We start from the raw sequence: 6,000 nt of genomic DNA, 5'->3' as shown, positions 1-6,000 counted from the left end.
GGTGGAGTGTAGTGGTTGGTGGGTTGAGTAGTCTCCCCAAATGGGCTTGCATATGTTTATTGATGTTGCATGTATTTTGAAATGGGCCTATGGGCCATACTGTTATCTGAATAAGGGGCTAAGGCCCAGTTTATTGTAATCTGAAAAGGGCTCTGGTCCAGTACCACTGTTACCTGAATGGGCTTAGGCCCAATAGGCTTGAGTTGACTTGGGCTTTGAATGGGTTTTCCTTACACACTGAGTTTCCCCAAACTCACCCCTTTTATTTTCATCCACGCAGGAAATCCCCAACCATAGTGGGCTTGGAGCTGTGAGGGAATTAGGAGTGGCCACCCGTTCTGAAAGTTTGATTTTCTTCTGGTGAATTGGATATCTTTTTATTTACGTTTGAAGTTTTGGGTTTTTAAATGTAATATGGCCGCTTAATTATTTTTTATGGTTTTAATATGTATTACTAAGATAGGTATTACTTATTTTAACTGTTGAAATTGGATAGCTTTAGGGCGCGTTTTCAAAAACAACAATTGATTTCAAAATAACATGGCAACAAGCAAAGCTTCCGCAATGAAAGTATTTTCCAAAATTAATCACTTTTCCTAAAAATGACTTAATCAAATCGGTTTCCTAGAAATATCCATGACGTTAAGGTGTGGCAATGGCAGAATGCATGTCTAGGATTGGATCCGAAGGGAGCTTGGTACTTAAGCAGTCCGATGGACTCACCACCTCTTTTCGGTTTCCTACCTGGTGCACAGCTTCCATTCACTTTAACCTATAATGAAATTATCTTTTAAAACACTAAGTTTTTCTGGATCAACAATATAAAATGTTTTGAACGCTTCGATGTGGCATGTCGGATCCGGTCATAACGTCTGGGCCGGGTTTCGGGTGTTACAATGAATGTGATAGAGTCTCTTATGGGTGTACATTGTATGGTTACATTTACAACTCATGATAATGAAATTTCAGTGTTCTCTATTTTTATCTCTCAGATTACTGTAAAAACATTAGAATGCTACTTAAATAACTTATGCTTTAACTTGGACACACCATTTAACTTCCTTTGTATGTATAACAACCCATCATGCCACTTTCTTTTGGCGCAGCTCTGGCGTTGTCCCTCCTTGCGCAAACTTCTTTGCAACTTGAAACTTGAAATAACCTTCATAAGTTTATAAGAACTTAGTGAGTTAAACCTTAAATACCTGATTCATCACATCCAATCATAATAGATGCTTCGCACATCTACATGTGTCCTTAGACTTTGCCTTATTCCTTTTGGCAAGTCCTTCATTTCCTTTAACGGATTGTAATTACTCCTTTTTATTTTATGCCTTTTATCTTCCTCACAGTGTCTTTAAAGACTTATCTTCCTTTCATATTCATTAAGCCTTCACTCTTTTAGGTTCCAGATTCAAGGTCCAAACTTAAATGGTCGTTTCTTTCCTTTGAGCGTGCTATACTTAAAATCTCTTCACTTTCTATGCCTCTTCTTAAATATTATCTTTACATAGTCCTTAACCATTTTTTTTACCTTATTAACAAACTTACAATCTTATTTCATACTTACTAATTTTTCCATTACCTTCAGGCAAGGTAGACTACACCCATTACTTAACACATAGTTAGTCTAGATCTTCCTTACTTCAATGTGCTACCTATACATGCATTTCACACATATCCTGGATTCACCACCTATTCTGGCGTGTTCTAGCTTCTGTGTTCTTTTCTTATTATTATGCAGGGTTCACCATTTCATTTACATACAGTGCCTTTCTTTCAAAATTCATTGGATACTTAGTTTCTTCTACTTGTTCATACATTATCCCTTACACTTATCTTAACTTAAGAGTCCTATCTTTACTTTGCCTTCAGAGGATCGTTCATGTAATTCTTTTCTAATTTTTTACATGTCATTCATTCAAAATTTTTGATGAAGGCATTCATTTATGTTAAAATAAACTTTATTTGATAATATGTTTTGATATAACAAATTAAAGTGTTTTTGAATAAAATTTAAAGTTGAACAAAATTGGGAAGAATTGATAAAATCAAGTTTAAATGGTCTCAATTGAGTTAAACATTTTTAATCATGTTAAAACTATTTTTAAACAAGTCAATATTGCTCCAAGCCAAAAAGTATTGATACCCATACTAAAATCTATACCAATTTGACATTCTATTTTCAATTTTCACAAAAAAAGTATCGATACCTTTACAAAAAGTATCAATACATTTTATTAGGTTTCGATAATTTGTCTTTGGTATCATTGTAAACTAATTTCAACGGTCACTAAATTATGCATTAAATGTTAATAGTATCGATACTAGTAGAAAACATATCGATACCTTTTGTTGCAAGTGAATTTAATGATATGGTATTTTAATCCCTAATGGCTTTATTAACTTTCAAAACAACCCCGACAATTGGAAATGTATTAAAGGATATAAATACCATGTTCCAAAGGTCTTACAACAAGGAGAGAGATCATTAAGCTTAAAGATCAATCAAAACAACCTTAATGCTTATTTTTTCATATTCTTCTTGTAAACACTTGTAAGCTTTCATTATATTCATTCAGCTCAAGTGTTATTCTTTGTATGTGTGCTTAATTAGAAAATACATCAATCTTGTAAGGATTACTTCTTAGTTTGCTATTTGGTATTCTCTTTGAGAGGGTTAAGGTTTGGGTATAAACCTTAAGGAGTTGCAATCTTAAGATTTTGAGTAGAAATCTTAAGGAAGACTGTAAGGTTAAACATTTTCCTCAAAGTTTGTACAAATTATTGAATTTGGGAAAATCCTTAGTTGTGGAAAGCTAAAGTAGTGGACTAAGCAATTGGGGTCAAACCACTACAAATTGTTGTGTTCATTGTTGCACTTTCTTTCGTTGCTTCCAAAACTTTTCTTAAGGCAAATTTACCTTCCCCGCTCTTGGTGATTTCAAGTTATCCTTTCGACCTAATACTTTATTTAAATAGCCTCAAAGGTTTCCTATAACATCCCGAATTAGGGTCTAGTCAAAATAATAGTTTCGAGACCACAAATCTGAAATAGAAATGATTATTTTATGATTATTTTATGGTCCATGATATGATTGCATGCTTGTCTGAAATTTTCATGAATAAATTCTATGCCTAAGATGTCCAATTTGACTTTAGGGACTAAATTGAATAAGCTGCAAAACTAGTGTTCTAGAAGCTTTAAGCATGAAATTGCGTTGGATTATTAATTAGAGGTCCTTAAATAGAAATTAGACCAGGTTCTAAAAATTTGGACAAAATAGGCATGAATAGGAAAAAATTGAAAGAAAAGCCTTAAGGGCATTTTTTTCATTTGGTAAGTAAAAGAATAAAAAGGGAAAATGAAGGGAAAATCTTGTCAATCTTCTTCAAGCCATAGTCAAATTTTAAAAGGGTTCCATAGAGAGGGTTTTCAACTTTTCAAGCTTGATTGTAATGCTCCCCAGCCCTTTTTTTTCTGTTCTTTGCATTTTTGAAGTCCTTGAAGCATGATCTATCCATTCCTACCATTATTTTAAGCTAGGGTTCATGCATGAAATTTGACCCATGTGTAGCATGGTTGTATTTTGATGTTTAATGGAGGAATATGAATGTTTGATGTGTGATAAACATCTTTTGCTAAGTTATTTTTAGTGAAAACACCTAAAAGGACTTTTTTGTAAAATGTGTAAAAATGAGTAGTAGAAATGTGAAATAAAGGAAAATATGGGCTGATATGAGGTAGAATATGGATCTGCTAGGCTTCGATAACCAAGAAATTGCATACATTTCATTTGACGAGCCTAAAGACGAAAGTGTAAATAAGTGAAAAGTTAGGGGCAAAAAGGTAATTTTACCAAATTATATGTTATAAGTCTATACAAGTAATGTGTGTATTGAGAAAGTTAAATTTGGCATTATAGATCAAGAAAAACGTGATTTGGGTCTTGATCGGGGAAGAACAAGGTTTACGAGGATTAGGCTCGTTTCTATCATTTTTGTATCGAGGTAAGTTTATTTGCAAATAATGCAACATATACCATGCTTTAAATGTTTTAATATTGCATGTATGGTAAGTACATACCTATTTAATGTGATGTTGTATCATGTGTTTATTGCCTAAATTGTATCATGAATTATACTTTGATTTCTCCATGAATATGTGATTTGGTTCTATGAGCATTGAAATTGACGTTATGACAAGTTTGACCAAAATGTGGTATCGAAGAATCCCGTTTGAACCTTAGGAATAGTTTAGGATACAAGTGACATGTCACTAGGAATTATGTAATCTGAACTCATTGAGTTGTGTCTGAGTTCATGATATATGTGACATCCGAACTCATTGAGTTGTGGTCTGAGTTTGTGATATGTATGACACATGTTTTGGCATCTGGGTATTGGTCTCGTATATGCTATTAATGGCAAGGTAGTTCGACATGTGTTGCGGATACCTAACGACCTATATGAGTAGTCCCGTGAGTAGCTCGTAAGTGAGCAACATGTGGTCTGAGATATGGAGTAGCATTGGCTACATATGAGGCACTTAGGTGCAAGTTTTCAATGTATCCAATAGTATTCCGAGTGTTCAACGAGTAGTTCAAGAGAAGCTCAATGAGCGATCTTAATGATTGCATCAAGACAAGAAAGTAAGTTATTATGTGTAAGTGGCACAGGTATGTACATTAAACTCATGTGAATGACATGAAATATGATGAGCTTGTGGTAAGAACATGTACATATATATGAGAAGTAAGTTCATGAGATTTGATAAAATGCAAGGTTATGTTTGTTATGTTATATGCTTGATTTATGTTTGTTTAAGTTGCATTTTATTTGTATGTGAACTTACTAAGCTTTAAACTTACTCCCTTTCTTTTTCATCTCTTATAGTTTCGCCAAGTTAGCTCGGGGATCGAAAGACGTTGGAGGCATGATCACACTATCAATTCAACATTTGGGGTATAGCTAGCCTTATTATTTTGAGTATGGCATGTATAGGGACTTGGTCTTTTTGTTATGTGTCATATTGATTAGCCAAATGTGTTGGCTTATGATGGTATCATGATTATTTTGTATATGGCCATAAGAGGTGGCTCATATTGATCATTCTGGGCTGTAACCCTATTTATCGATGCATGCATGCAAATGTGTTGATGCTTTAATATAGTTATGATTGATTGTGGTTGATGAGTGTGATGGATGGCATGTACGTTTGGTGAATGAGATATGGTTAATAAGTATGTAATAAATGTGGTGAGAATGTGGAGCTTGAAGTTAGGTTGGTAAAGATGATAAATAAACATGAAATTGGTGTGGAATGCCATTCGAAAGTATGGTAATTTGAATGAGTGACATGTTGACTTTACTAAGTCATAGTTTAATCATGAATGTGAATGTTTAAGTAATCAAATGTGCCATGTTGCATGCCATGAAGTGAGTGTAAATGTGTGAGTGTTTAAGGGTGACAAATGGCTTGGAAAATAGCCTAGAAATTGTCCACACAGTTAGACACACGGGCATGTGTCTAGGCCGTGTGTGACACACGGTCTGTCCCATGGGCATGTGATCAGGCTGTGTGTCCCCTGCACCCTAATTATGCAAAACAGAATGCCCAGTAGTAACACACAGGTAGAGACATGGCCCTATGTCTCAGCAGTGTGAAGAACATGGCCTTAGGACATGGGCATGTGTGTAACGCCCCCTACCCGTGTCTGACGTCGGGACAGGATACGGGGCATTACCGGACTTAAACACAAACAATCATGCAAATCGGGCCATAAAATTTTGTTCAAATTTAAAACTTTTCAATTTTTATCTTAAAGTCCCTTATTCGGGCCTATGAGGCCTTAAGCGTGCTATGAAAGTGATTAGGAACTAAACCGAGAACTTTGGAAGGTTTAGGAAAATTTATGAAATTCTTTCTATGAAGCGAAGCCACACGCCCGTGTGGACATAGGGACACACCAGTGTGACTTCAACACCCCCATGCCCTCA

The sequence above is a fragment of the Gossypium hirsutum genome, chromosome A04 (genome assembly GCF_007990345.1).
Source record: "Gossypium hirsutum isolate 1008001.06 chromosome A04, Gossypium_hirsutum_v2.1, whole genome shotgun sequence".
Classification (NCBI taxonomy): Eukaryota; Viridiplantae; Streptophyta; class Magnoliopsida; order Malvales; family Malvaceae; genus Gossypium; species Gossypium hirsutum.
The sequence above is the reverse complement of the archived record's forward strand: the minus strand, read 5'-3'. Positions refer to the sequence as shown.